Source organism: Ananas comosus, unplaced genomic scaffold, assembly GCF_001540865.1.
Source record: "Ananas comosus cultivar F153 unplaced genomic scaffold, ASM154086v1, whole genome shotgun sequence".
NCBI classification, from domain to species: domain Eukaryota; kingdom Viridiplantae; phylum Streptophyta; class Magnoliopsida; order Poales; family Bromeliaceae; genus Ananas; species Ananas comosus.
In genome coordinates, this window is record NW_017891622.1 from 1 (window position 1) to 15197 (window position 15197).

Here is a 15197-nt window from a genome sequence, read left to right on the forward strand (position 1 = left end):
AGGGTGTACCTATTGCCAATTTAATCTTTTGTCAAGGAACTAAGCATATAATGTTTAAATGGCTGCAGTGACCAATCATAAGTCTTTTAATTCTAATATATTTGCATGATATAAATTTATTTCAGAAAAACTATAAGGTGCAGATTAGTACCATCTAGACTCAATTCAGTGTACTACACCAAAAGGGTCTTTTAAGGACAATTTAAACTGCCGGAAAAAATATAAAAAGTGCCGGCAAAAATTTTTCTCGGCACAATTTTGTGGCACTCGAAAGTGCCGGTTAAAAATCAGTCGGCAATTCTTTTGCCAGCACTTATTGTCAACCGCCAGTAAATGATAAAACACTGGCACTTTAAATTGCCACCTATAAGAATTTATAGCGGCACTCATAAATGCCGAAAAAAATATTTTTTCTGGCACTCAAAACTGCCGACTATTCCTATTTTCAGCGGCAATTCTTTTTGCCAGCAAAGTTATAACGGCACTCATAAATGTCGAAAAAAATATCTTTTCTGGCACTCAAAACTGCCGGCTATTCCTATTTTCAGCGGCACTTAATAATGCCAGTAATAAATACAAAATTATAATTCGTAATCAAATATCCCGACAAAATAAAGTGCCAGCAAAAAAATATTTTGTAAATAGATCGATAGGGATTCATATATTAACACATACAAACGATATCGAACACAATAATTATAATAATAAGAAAAACAAAGAATGAAAAGATAACTTTATAAAATTTCGACATACTATTACATTAAGCATCCATAATAAACCAAAAAAATTAACAATATCTAACACAGTTGTTCAAAAAAAAAAGATTTAAATACAAGTAAAACATCATGCATCATTAATTAGTAGCCAAAACCAAGTACAAAACATACAATATTAATATACTCCAATCAGTACATATTTCTTGCTAAACAAAATGAAGGAATTGAAGCTTTGCAATCGGTTAATAGATGGCTTCATCTTCTCGCTGGCTTAATCTGCATTAGAGTAAAAACCCAATTTTAGAGAAAAGAACCAGCCTGCACCAAAAGAAAAGACACTGAGGCGAAAGTACAGTTTTATCTAACTGCACAATGATATAATACATATGCATTTCATACCTTCAAGAGAAGTAGCTTTTGCATAATCGCATTAACCAAATTCCCTGCACCGGGCCTCAGTGCTGCTTTTGCAAGCTTTACATTCTAAAAGCTTAGAAAGCTACAATCAGTCATAATACGAAAATCAAACAATATTATGCCATTAGACTTAAAATGAGGTAGCAAGTTTGATATATGACAAAAAAACTAAACAAGTAAGAAAATAAAGACACACTAATTTGCATAATGAGGAATCTAACGATAGGGAAATTTAATTAAGATGGTATGATTATATATGACAAAGGAAAACTTAGCTGCACAAATAGCTCCAAGAATGAATTCAGTTTGTGCCCAACCAAAAACCAAAAAAAAAAAATTTGACTGCAAAAACAATCAGATTCTAACATTGACACACAAGTTATATTGCTTGTGCATGGACAAAGAACTCTCTAGCTCAAACAAAGTCAATAACAGCATAAAACCACAAACTCGAATGGAAAATATTTCCTGTTAAAATTTTGGTAGCTCGCATTACTCACTTAATATTGGTAGATCGCATTACTCACTTAATATTGCCCGAAACACCAATATGACCAAGAAAACAGAGATGAAGATAAATAAAGTTCTAAAGATAGTATTTTAATAATTAGAGAAGATGTAGTAACGAACACTCATAAATTAAAAGATTCCGCAAGATCTCCAACCATTTTCAAGTGATGATATTTAGAGCTACCGCAGCATCCAGGACATAGGAATAGACAGTATGATTCTGACTTCCAACTATATATATTTACATCAGGAAAGTGACATGCTAGAAACCAATTAGATGAAACGGACCGGCTACTAAATATTTAGCAAAGAAAAACAACATTAGAGGTTCAGAACCAATGGAATAACAGTGAAATCAAACACATTTGGGGTGAAGAATATGTCGATAAATAAAAATCATGAAGTTTTTTTTTGCTAAGTTCCATTAATTAGTTTGCGAGTATATGTCAATATAGTTGAAATAAGTTGCTGAGGAGTTAATGACCTGTGGAGCCCTTGGCTGATGAAACCCCCTTTTCTGTTGACAAAGCAAGATGATAGTACAGTTTGTTTGGCGTATATGCACGTTTGGTTTATGCGCAATATATATAATATTGGTTCAATCTCCCTTGGGACGGATATTGGTTAATTTGTGTGAAGGTGAAACTCTTATTAAAGCCACAAAGTCAATTGTTTTTAGTTTTATAATAAGGGGTATATTACCCAAGCAATTTTATTTAATCCATGTACTAATTAAGTTGCTCTAAATTTTGCAGTCACTTAATAAAAGCCTAAACAGCAGCAAAGAGAGAAAGTTATTCTAGGTTTGATTATTCTTTTCTTTAAATCGTCGAACAGATACAAGAGTATTGCTTGGAAAGGGAACTACGACCTGATTAAGCAGACATTTCCTTCACCACAATTAATCTAGAATCAGAACTTACTACTTTTTCTTCAAAAGAATTTTAAAGGCAAAAAAAAAAAGGAGTTATGAATACTACTAACCAATACAAGCAGCCTATAAAAAAGAATAACAGTGAAAATTGATCAATTAGGGAAGCAATTGCAATTGAAGGGAGCAAAACACTTCCACTTTTTCCTCTAGAAATCAACAAAATTACATAAAAAATAAATGTGAAAAACAAATTAAGAACTAACTTCGTGCCTGGAGGCCTCGCGAGAGAGAGAGAGAGAGAAGACACTTGGCTTAGAAGGAGCTAATATTCAAGTCCAAGTTTTTTTTTTTTTTTTTCCTTCTTTTGTGATCTGCTGCGATCTTCCAATCCCAACAAAGCAACAAGGAAGACTGACTTTCCTTTCTGCCACAGTACAGAGAAATAAGTGGAGGAGGAAATCCCAAATCTAACGAAACACCTGTGTGTTGACCTCTAAACAGGGTCAAATGCGCATAATGTACTCCTGCTCCCTGTTAAATTTGAAAATGCCAATTTTAAAGATCTTCTCACCAGGTACATCAAAAATACAGAAGCTTAGTGATAATAATAATAGTAATAGTATCAAAATGCAAGAAAATGAAGCGTTACACACCCACACTAGCGAAGCTTATACTACGAGGACACTAATAAGAAAACAGTATAATATGGCTGAAGTAGAGTTCTGGAGATCAACCTGGGGGGATGATTGAGTTTGGATTGTGGGTTCAACTTATGTAATTCATTTTTCCGTATGTGCTGATTTTACTCCTTGTTCCACTGTACTCCAAAAATAGGGTAAATCCCTGTTTAATCAAAAAAAAAAAAGAAAAAAAAGAAGAAAACAGTATAATAATGAGAATGAATCAAGGGCGATTAATGAAGGAAGCGACGACCTGCAACTCCTTGAGAGCCTTCTTGGAGTCGGGCGATTAATGCGGCGGCGAAGGCGGAGAGGGAGTTAAACATACAGAAGAAGGAACAAATTAAACCCACTCGTTAATTACATTATAGTGTTCGTTTAAAAGATATTACAATTACAACCTATGAAGTTGTTACTATCGCGTTAACACAGCATGTTCGAAATTATGCGAATCGTCGGCAAAATTATACCAACAAACTCGCAGCAATTCACCTAGATCTGACAAAATCATAATGATGAGGTTATATTAAAGCCCTAAAATTAGCTACACACAGATCCTTGAATCGAATGGATTTCCAACACCTTTTTTTTTTTTTGCCTAATTTTGTTTTTTTGCTCAAAACTTGATGAGTGCAAACTCTATAATGGGCTCTATGATATGAGGTCTAATTTTGGACAAATCCAAAAGAAAACCTTATACTCATGACCAAAAGGATGAAACAGAAAAGAAAACAAAATCGATCGTGATTTTGGAAACAGAGAGAGAGAGAGAGTGACAGAGGGAGGGGAAAATGGTACCGAAGTGGAGATGAACGTTGAGGAAGCTCAAATCGTTCTCCCAATCCGCTTGCACGGCAGCGAGGGCAGAGGGGTCGCGGGCGAGGAGACGAAGCAGAGGATCTCCCAGGAATCAGGGCGTAGCGACGCGAAGGGTGATGCTTCGTCTTCTGGTGGCGTTCTGGTTGGGGAGTGGAGGAGGCGCGGACGAGAGACCTAGGGCGCGCGGCTAAGGGTTTTTTAACTTTGGCCTTGCGCGCGAAGCTAAATTTTCCCGCTTGCCCATTACCCAGCGTTTTTTTTTTTTTTTGGGTATAATTTCGATGCTTCTCAAAAAATTAAAAATAAATTTAATAATTACTTAATTAAGAACAGTTACTTAAAAGTGCCCTTAATTACTAACTATTACTTGCATTTTGCACAAGAGCCATTAAAAAAGTGTCACCAAAGTAACACAAGAACACAACGTTAACACAACAATCCGGTTATCCTAACAAATAATAAAAACACAAGAAAAAAGAAAAAAAAAAACAACAACAACAACAACAACAGTACGAAAAATATAAAATAAAAAAAAAGTCATCACTTAGAAAAGTTCTTCGCAGCTTCAGCAATACGGGAGCCCGCTTTCTTTTTCACGATAGCACCAACTACAACAGCCGTTAAGCAGACATTCGTAGCGGTCTCTATCTTGCTAGTATTCTGACTCAATTTACTATTTTTTTCTCTTAATTTGTCGACTCTCTTTTGTATCCTGTCGTTGCTTGCTACTAAACGTTCAAAATCTTTGGTAAGCTCGGTCAGTTCTTCAGAATCAGATGAATTCATTATCGATCGAGTCTAACCTGAAAAATAAATAAGAAGAATAAATGAGTAGAGTAGTTAAAAGGAGAAGTAAAAATAGTAATTTTTGCTAGTTAAAGAAGGAAAAGGGGCTGCAGCACGGTGGAGAACAGCTGGTTGGAGAGGGCGCGCGGTTGATCGCGGGTGCAGCTCCGGCTCGAAGGGGGTAGCTGGGCTTGGAGGCAAGGCTCGAAGGGGGTAGCTGGGCTTGGATGGTAGCTGGGCTTGGAGGCAGGACGAAGATGGGTAATAAAAGGCTCGAAAGGGTGTATTTATAGAGAAGGAAATTAAAAAAAAAAAAAAAAAAATCTATTTTGTTTCAAAAACCACCGTCAACAACCACCGTCAATAAAAAGTCTTCTTAATTCATTTATTTTTACAAACTATTTTGTTTCTTTTAACTTTCCTTATTTATTTATTTATTTTGCAAAATATTTTATTTTTTTGGAGGTTTTTTTTTAGAATTCTTTTTATAAATTTATTTCCCAAAATATTTTTTAAAGAGTTTAATTAACAATTTAATATTTAAGCATTTATTTTTGAAAATATTTAAAATTTAAATTTTAAATTCTTATTTTAATTTAAGGTTTAAATATTAAATTTATATTCAAATATTAATCTTAAATCTTATATCTGAATTTTGAAGTTTCAAAATTTATTTCAAAATTTACTTTAAAATTTCAAATTCTAATATATAAAATTTAAAATTTGTATCTTAAATTTTGAATTTCAAATTTTAATTTTTAAATTTTAAATTTTAAAATTTATGGTAAAAGTTAAATTTGGAAATTTTAAAATTTTATTTGAAATTTTAAAATTTTAATATTTGAAAACTTAAAAAGATTAGAGTGCTTCTGCTTTAATGGAACACAAATTCCCCCTCCCTAGTGTAGTAGGACGTTTTAATTTAATTTAATTTAATTCACATGTTGCTTATTTCGGAATCCATATTTGGAAATCTGCAGTACTGTATGTTAAACGCATACTGATTCTTTCAGAATCCATCTCAGAAAATTTATAGTACAGTATATTAAATACTTGTTGTTCTTTGTTGAGAATCACATCATTCCACCCCAACCCAGGCCCCCACAAAAATTTCTTGGAGGACAGTGTGTCGACAAAGACTAATTTGAGGACACGCCGGATTTGCGCCGCGTGGCACCCGAGCCACGCGGCGGGGATCATCGCCCCTGCTGCACTTCCTTTTGGGAGAGCAGTGAGACTTTTTGGGTGCACCCGGTACACCATTTTTTATTCTAATTCTTTTTTAATTTTTAATTATATAATATATTATTATATAGATATACACTTTGATATTTAAAAAATATGTGTAAAAGAATTTTGAATCCCGAATTCTAAATTCTTTTATATTTTTAAAATATCATTATATATATATATATATATATATATATATTAAATTATAATTTAAAAATAAAAAAAATAAAATTTTTAAAATAAAAAATGGTGCACCGGGTGCACGAAAAATCCTGCTGCTCCCCTTATTGGGAGAGCGACAGAAGCGGTGGGCTCCGCATGGTGCTGTTAGTTCTCTTGTACAACTTTTGGCTGTTAGTTCTCTTGTACAACTTTTGACGACCAACTTGCCCATTATATATTATAGGGCTTACTCAATTGCATTCGGGGGCATACAAAACATTAGAAATACCACCAAGCTTTCTATGTTCGACCCAATTCTAATTATTACGTTCTCTAATAAATTAAGCTTAAGCTTAAAAAAAATCATATATATTTTTCGTGTACAATTGGATATATGCATTTTCAGCATAGTCTGCTTTATCCTTTTTTCAAATGAAGCAAAATTTATATATATATATATACACAAACGCACACTGTGGCTTCCCATGAAGAAGGTAATAATGAGAGGAGAAAATTTAAATAAAAATTGATTCATTGGTACTTCCAAAATCTCTTTAAAAATGAACAGTTACTATATATATATATATATATATATATATATATTATATATATGAGTAGGGCTAGAATACTTTTACAAGTATCACCCAAGTGAATACTTGTGTGTTTTTAACCCATTGAATGGAGAGATATGAGGTTGAGATGATAGGAGTAGGTATGGTAGGTGGTGTATAGGTGGAATAGTGTTTGATTCCAAGGACTATTTGTAATTAAAAAGTAAATCCATGCTAAAAACGTGATAGCACCGTAGGGATGATACTAGTAAAAGTATCCCTAAGATAAACTCTATATATATGTCATACAATACGAACGAAAACTGTAGTGAATTGGACACGAAAAAACTGTAGTGAATTGGACACGTAATTTTCATCTTTCTCTTCGTCCCACTCCCAACATAGATGATGAATTGTTGCATATGAAAGCAACACGAACCGGGCCCAAGATGAGTCCGCACGAAAAAGTTTCCACAGTTTCCTCATCCTCTCCCCCCCAAAAACCCAATCCACAGTTTACAATAAAAGCCAATAATGCCCCAAGATGAGTCCGCCACGAAAAAGTTTCCACAGTTATTTCCTCATCCTCTCCCCCCAAAAACCCAATCTCACAGTTTACAATAAAAGCCAAAAAGCAATCCACACCATCACTTACACATCATACAACCCCATCTCATATATATTATATATATATATACACCACACACACGACTACAATCAATTAAATACTTATTAGTTTTATAATTAAACATACAACCCATCTCAGTACTCAAATTAAATACAATTCTATTTTAAAATAAAAAAAATAAAAATTTTAATTGGGATGGAATAAATTTTAGAAAAAATTAATTGGTTAGTGACATTTTTTTTATTAGAGGTACATGTCAATTTTTTTTTAAAAAAAAAGAAAACGCTTTGATTTTTCCAATTTTATGATATTTCTAATTTTATTTTACTGTGTTCACATGTATATGTATTGGTTGAGGATAAGGATTTAGTATTTAGATTTTACGGATAATAATGTTGGAGTTTTTTCTAGAATTTTTCTCCCATGTTTGTCCTGAAAAGTATTTTCTATAAGATTAACTAATATTTAATTTGTTGATATATTTATTTTTTTAACTAATTTTAAGAATTGAATTAGCATGTGACGCCCCGACTCCCGGGGGTCACCCATCCTAGGACTACTCCGTCCTAGCACGCTTAACTCTCTTAACCTCTTGGCCTTGCCCCACCCAAAATGTTAAGCCGGGTTCAAGAGTTTAGCCCTATTATATCTCTATATAGGACTATCTGGGGTCCTCACAATCTCCCCTCCTTTAAGCCCTGACGTCCTCGTCAGCTCAGACTCACAAGTACCAGGCGATGTGAGACTTATCTCGCTAGCCCGTCATCCAGACCCTGGCTCAGCCAAGATTATCTCACACTTCCGGCTGGTAATTGGCTCTGATACCAAATGGACGACCCAGCCCACTAGCAATAATAACTCGTGGCCCAACCACAGCCAAAATGCTTAAGCCCAGTTATTATTACTAGTGTCTAAGTCTCTATAAACGCAATGACAACCCCATTCCCATCCGATGTGGGACTATTGGGTGTCACAGACTCCCCCGTTAAGGCCTGACCGTCTCGTCAGTCCAATCCAAACAACAGCCCAAGATCACCAGGCGATGTGAGACTCATCTCGCCTAGCCCGTCATCCAGACCTGGCTCCAGCCGAGACTCGCCACACATGTCCCAGCTGTGAACCGGCTCTGATACCAACTGTAACGACCCAGCCCACTAGCAACAATACTCGTTGGGCCAACCCTGGCCAAAATGCTTAAGCCCAGTTATTATACTAGTGTCTAAGTCTCTTCTAAACCCAATGACAATTCCATTTATCCGATTGTGGGACTATTGGGTTTTCACATAGCAATTTTTATTTGTTTCTTTTTGAATCTTTATAGATTTTTCTTCCTACATTTATTTTTCAAGATATTTTCTAGAGAGTTTAATTATTTTATTATCTGCGCAGTTATAAAGTCTGGTTCTAAAAAACTTATAATTTAAATTCTGTTAAATATAAAAATGTTTAAATACCGTTCTCTAACAGCCTAAATTTTATTTTATATTTTCTAGAAACTTATAGGTGATGATGATTAGGATTTAATACACTATGTTTGGATATTTTCTAGAATTTTTCTTCTACATTTATTTTGCAAAAATATTTTTATATGAGCTTTATTAACATTTATTTTTTTTATCCATTTAGTTTTGCAAAATATTTTCCTAAGAATTTATCAGCTATTTTTTCCTTTTTTCGGATTTTTTTCTATATTTTTTTCCTACATTTATTTTTGCGAAATATTTTTTAGCCTTTTTTGCATAAAAAATCCACTTATTTTGGGCTTTGCAAAATCGGCTCACTTTTTTCGTTTTTGCAGATTCGGTCCGTTTTTTCAGTAAACTGACAAAATACCTATATTACTTTTTCTCTTTCTCTTTTCTCTCCTCTTCGTTTCTTCTGTTCTTTTTTTTTTCGTTCTTTTTCGAGCCCGCCGCCGAGCCGCCTCCTCGCGCTTCGCAAGCGAACTGTGAGACCCCAGATAGTCCTATATCATGAGATATAATAGGCTAAACTCTTAACCCGGCTTTAAGCATTTTGGGTGGTGTGCAAGGCCCAAGAGGTTAAGAGAGTTAAGCGTGCTAGGACGGGAGTAGTCCTGGATGGGTGACCCCTGGGAAGTCGGGCAGTCACAGATGGTTATCAGAGCCAATCGTACCGCCGAGTGTGAGATAAGTCTTGGCTGAGCAGTCCTTGGATCGACGGGCTAGCGAGACTAAGGTCTCACATCGCTCGTACTCGTGAGTCTGAGGCCTGACGAGGACCGTCAGAGGCTTAAAGGAGGGGAGATTGTGAAGACCCCAGATAGTCATATATGAGATTATAATAGGGCTAAACTTCTAACCCGGGCGTTAAGCATTTTGGTGGTGGCCAAGGCGCAAAGAGCGTTAAGAGAGTTAAGACGCTGCTAGGACGGGAGTAGTCTAGGATGGGTGCCCCTGGGAAGTCGGGGCGTCACAGAGGGATGGCACAATCACGGGACTTCCAGGGGGTCACCATCTGAGCGTATACTCTCGCCAAGCACGCTGTAACTGCGGAGTTCTGATGGGATACGCGGCTGAGCCAGGGTCCTGGGTATGAAGGGCTAGGAGATGAGTTCCTCACATCGCGCCTGGTACTTGGCCGTGTGTGTGTGATTGGACTGACGAGGACGCAGGAGGCCTTTAATGGGGGGACTCTGTACACCCCAATAGTCCCATCATCGTATGGGAATGGGTTGTCAGTGGGTTTATAAAGAGCTTAGACACTAGTAACTAATAACTGGGCTTAAGACATTTATGGGCTGTGTTGGGCCACGAGTTATTATTGGCTAGTCGCCTGAGCCGGGTCGTTCCTTTGGTATCAAGAGTCCGTGTTTTCACAAGCTGGACATGTTATTGGCAGAGTCTCAAGGAACCTGAGCCAGAGTTTGGGTGACGGACAGCGAGACGAGTCTCACATCGCAAGGTTGATCTTGGCTGTGTGTTGATGTTGGACTTGACGAGGACGTCAGGGCCTTAACGGGGGAGTCTGTGACACTCCAATAGTCCCACATCGGACGAAAATTGGAATTGTCATTGGGTTTTATAAGAGACCTACGACACTGTAATATAACTGGGCTTAACGCATTTTGGGCCGGTGGTTGGGCCTAACACGTTATTGTTGGTAGTTTGGCTGCGGTCGTTACACGAACCCTCCCCGTCCAGCCGCCGCCGGGCCGTTAGCCTTCACCGCCACCGTCGATCTCGCCTGCCTTTCTCTCTCCTCCTCAAGCCCTCCTCACCTCCCGTCGCCTCCTCAACCCGCCGGAAGCTTCCGCGTCCTCCTTCCTCACTCGTCACAAGCCGAACCCCGCCCGCGTCGTCACTCGAAGTTCAGGGGCCAGGAGTAAGTCCTCGTCAAGCTCCTAAGGTCGAGGAGTCCTCCGATCGTCTCCCTCTTACCGCGAAGCTCCGGCCGGCCGAGCCCTTTCTGCCATCGCCCCGCGCCGTTGCCGAGACCCCACATCCCACCGTCGTCCTCCGTCGCATCGCCGTCGCGAGCCAAGCGTCCCGCCCCTGCCGCGCTCTCGTCACCCTGCAATCGCTCGTCACTCCCCTGCTAGCTACCCGTCGTCACCCCTTACCTCGTCTCCGTTCGCCAGTCACGTCTTTCTTCCGTTACCCGTCTCAAAGCCCACTGCAACCTGCATTCAATTGGTGTAATGGTGCACCATTGCACCTAATTACACATAATGGTGCACCTTAACGCATTAACTGGATGTAATTCATGGTGAATGGTGTAATGGGTGCACCATTAGTGTAATGGTGTAATGGCCGTGCACCATTAGTGTAATGGTGTACCCAATGCACCTTACACATGAAAATTACACCACTTAATGGTGTAATGTTCTACCATTAACTATGAGAAGAAGAGGAAGACAGCCCCAAGCTCGCAGCGCGCCCGGCGTGCCGCCCTGCCCCCGACCCGGCCCCGCACCGGCCGGCTGCGGGCCCGGCGGCGGCGCCAGAGCAGACGCGCGCGATCAGCGCCTCGCCCGCCTGTCGCCGACGCCTCAAGCGGGCGTCGCGGCTTCGCGGCGCCGCCGGCGGGGCGATGCGTCGTTGCCGCCGGAACCTCCAGCAGCAGCGACGGAGGTCGGCCGGCCTTGCGCGCATGGCTGCGGCAGCAGGCCGACGCCGACGGCGTCAACGGCGTCGGCGGCGCAGAATCGGCATGATCGCTCCGCCTCCCAGCCGCCAGGCCACGAACTCCGCAGCCTCTTCCTCCGCCGCGCCGCTCGCAGCGACAGACGACTCGCTGGGCGGCGGATGAGAGGGCTCGAAGCGCGCGAGACTGACGGTGACGGGGCATGGGCTGCCGCCAGCGATGGCCGTGGGCTCGGCGACGCTGACGGAGTACGCACGGTGGGGTGGACTCAGCGGCGATCGCTCCGGGCCGGGGAGAGTGGAGGGGGTCTGTGGGCGGGTAGAGAGGAAGGTGAGGGAGAAGAAAAAGTAGAACAGTGAAGGAAGGAGGGCTGAGGGAGGGGGAGGCCGACGGTATCGACTCGCCTCTTTTTTTTCGGGAGAAAAAAAGAACGACAGAAACGAAGAGGAGAGAGAAAGAGAGAAAGAAAAAAGTAATCAAGGGTATTTGGTCAGGTTTACCTGAAAAGCGTGACCGAAATCTGCAAAAAACGAAAAAAGGTGGTCTCAGTTTTTGGCATAAAGGTCAAAATAAGGTGAATTTTTTATCTGCAATTGGCCTATTTTTATAAGCTTAAATAACTATCTTATTATCGATGTACAGTATAATTATACTCTACAAACAGATCTTAATAACTATTATATTTTAAGCAATATTTGCAAATTTGTAAAATTTTAACTTTTTAAATTCCAAAACTCAAATTTTAAACTCTAAATACTAAATTATTAATCATTTTAGCCTAAAATTCAGCGGCAAATATTAAATTTTAAATTTTGTTCATTTAAAAATTTTATATACTTTAAAATTTAAAATTTAAAAATATAAATTATACCTGCTTAATTTTCAAGCTTATTAAATTGTTAAATTTTCTACGAAATAAAAATTCAAAATTTTTTAATTCCACATTCTGAGATCTTAATATAAGCGACGAGGTTTAGTGATCATTGCTCTCTTTATTATAACTTATTATACTTATTCTTACTTAATCTTATTTATCCAAACGCTTTTTGATTTACAATTTAAAAACTTTTTAAATATTTAAAACTCTATAAGATCAAGAAATTATACATCTTAATTTTCAAATTGCAATTTTATTTTTGCAATTCAACATTTAAAATCTTTACTTTCAGTTGATTTTTGACTTTTGAATTTCGATCTTAAATTTTCATTATTAAATTTCAAAATAATAAAATTTCAAAATTTATAATTATAAATTCCGATAATAAATTTAACTATTAAGTGAATATTCTAGCTGAATCAAAATTTATATTGTTACTAGCAATAAATACTTATATTGGCAAAATTTTCTACTCACTAATATATTTAGGCAGTTAATAATAGTAATTTATTGAATTTAGTAATTGTAATATCTTGTAACTTGTTGATACATATAAATGATTTAACTTACTATTATTATTATAAAAATTAATTTAAATTTTAATATTAGAGGAGAATCAGGGAGAGAGAGGGGTACTGGTTGAACTATTTACCCTATCTTACGCCCTCTTACAAAAAATTTTTCCTTTTGAAAGAAAATTCCAATCTAGCATCATTTTAAAAGATTTAGAGAAAATATACCTTTATATTAACTATGGTATGTCATACTAGTTAAGTTGTGGAAATTATAGTTTTCTCTCTCTGCTCTCGCATTTTTCGAGATCTCTCTAGACGGTGACACTCTCATGCTCTTCATGCCCGGCCCAACGACGACACCTCCATCACTCTGACTTGCGCGGTGCGTCGGCCAGGGACCCCACTCCCCTAGCAGCAGGGCCGCTCAGTCGGGGTCACGCCCGCTCTCTTGGTGGCACCGACCAAACCAACCACAGAAGGAGATCACAGGGAAGAGGGGACCACAGCACGGCACAACGGCGACCACACTCGCTCTCTTCAATATTGACTATTTAATAAATAATTATTTTTATTTAATTATAAAATAAAAAAATTTATTTATTAAAAATAATTAATAATACTTATTACTAATTATATATATTTTTATTATTACTACTAATATAATTTTGATTATACAACTCATAGTAATCAAATAGTATATAGTTAATAATTATTTATTAATTATTAATAATAAGATAATATATATAGTAATCATATTCATAATAGTACTAAATGATATCTTCATATAAATTAAAATAACTAAATTAGATAATTAAAAATAAAAGCTAAGTACAGCAAAAACTAAGAGCAGTTTGGTTGGAATGTAGTTGTACAATTAATACAGTGTAGTTAAATATATGCAGTTGAAATACAGTAGTTGTAATTACATATAGTTGTTTGTTTTGTGCTAGATGCAACTGTTCGTAGTTGCATTCTATCGTTTGGTAATTTGAAAGCTGATATTGTATTTGTGAATCATATCACCTCTTTAGATAGAGTGGTGAGATCCTTCACTATATATAAAATAATTATATAATTTCATTAATTATTTAAATTTAACTATCTATAAATAAAATACAGTGGATATATATATAATATTTTTATATTTTTCACGTAATTCTTTCAACTTATCGATCCAACAATATTTTAAAAATTTTTAATTATTTAATTTTAACATATATAATCAAACTTTAAAATTTAAACTATTCTTTTTTTTTTTATCATTTATTAAGTTGACCATACACAATCGTAATTTATAACAAATTTAGAAAAAATTTTATTTTTTGTTTCTGAATAAAATAAATTTAAAAAAATTTAAATTTTTGCACAACTGTATCGGCCTAAAAATTTTATTAGTATGTGTTTATTTACAAGTATTTTTTTTATCCCTATATATATGTATATATTATTTATTTATTTTTTATTATTTTATTTATGGGTGATTCTATACCTCACCAACTGGGCTGTAGTTGGAACTGGCAGCTAATTATTAATTATTTTTATTTTCATATTACCTGAATATTAGTTTTGTGTACTTAGCTATTATTTTAATATCTAATTTATTATTTAATTATATGAAGAAATCATTAATAATAATATGATCATATGATTACTCATATAATTCTCGTATTTATTATAATTAAATTATTAATTCTTAGCTATAACTATTTGATTATTATGACTTGTATAATAAATTAAGTAGCTAGTAGTAAATAATAAAATAAAATATAATTTAGTAGTAGTATTTAAATTATTATTATCTAATCAAAATAAATTTTTTATTGATATATGAATAAATTAATTATTATTAAATAATATTGAAGAGAGAGAGAGAGAGAGAGAGTGTTGGTGGGGAGAGAGGAGGAGGGTGCTGCTAGGGAGGGTCCGAGAGAGAGAGAGAGAGAGGATAAGGTGTGGGGTTGGGAGAGAAGAAAGAGATGAGAATGGATCTCGAAAAAATGGGAGAGGAGAGAGATAAAAGATATAGAAAATGAGGTTTAGGGTTTAGGTGTGAGACCCTGTGTTGATGTGAGGCTTTGTCGAGAGCTCTGGAGAGTGTCGGGACAAGTCCGAATCGCGTTGGCGTCAATATGAGCGCATAAACGGGCTCCGTGACGAACGCGAGGGCAACTTTCAGCGACAGAAAAAGCCTGGCAAACTGCATGTTTTTTCCCTGCTTGCGTGTACGGTACAGCCATAACGGGTCCGGTTACATCTGCACTGGCGCGCGCGGGGTGCTTCGGTTGGGCTGTGGTACCGGTACGCGAATCCGCTGTACCGTAATAT

The 15197-nt window shown here is 36.9% G+C and overlaps 1 long non-coding RNA gene across 8 annotated transcripts; it reads right to left on the reverse strand.

Annotated features, from left to right (window-relative positions):
* Positions 1 to 710: 710 nt before the first annotated feature.
* Positions 711 to 5053, reverse strand: LOC109705032. 8 transcript variants are annotated; one of them, XR_002214580.1, is made up of 6 exons: positions 4919 to 5053; positions 3996 to 4819; positions 3252 to 3360; positions 2781 to 3048; positions 1116 to 1215; positions 711 to 992 (listed from the first exon to the last, which is right to left on the reverse strand). It is a non-coding gene; the product is annotated as an uncharacterized LOC109705032 (long non-coding RNA). The 8 variants fall into 8 exon arrangements; XR_002214585.1 differs by having other exon boundaries at positions 4929 to 5050; XR_002214584.1 differs by adding an exon at positions 3451 to 3468 and having other exon boundaries at positions 3252 to 3334; positions 3996 to 5048.
* Positions 5054 to 15197: the final 10144 nt, after the last annotated feature.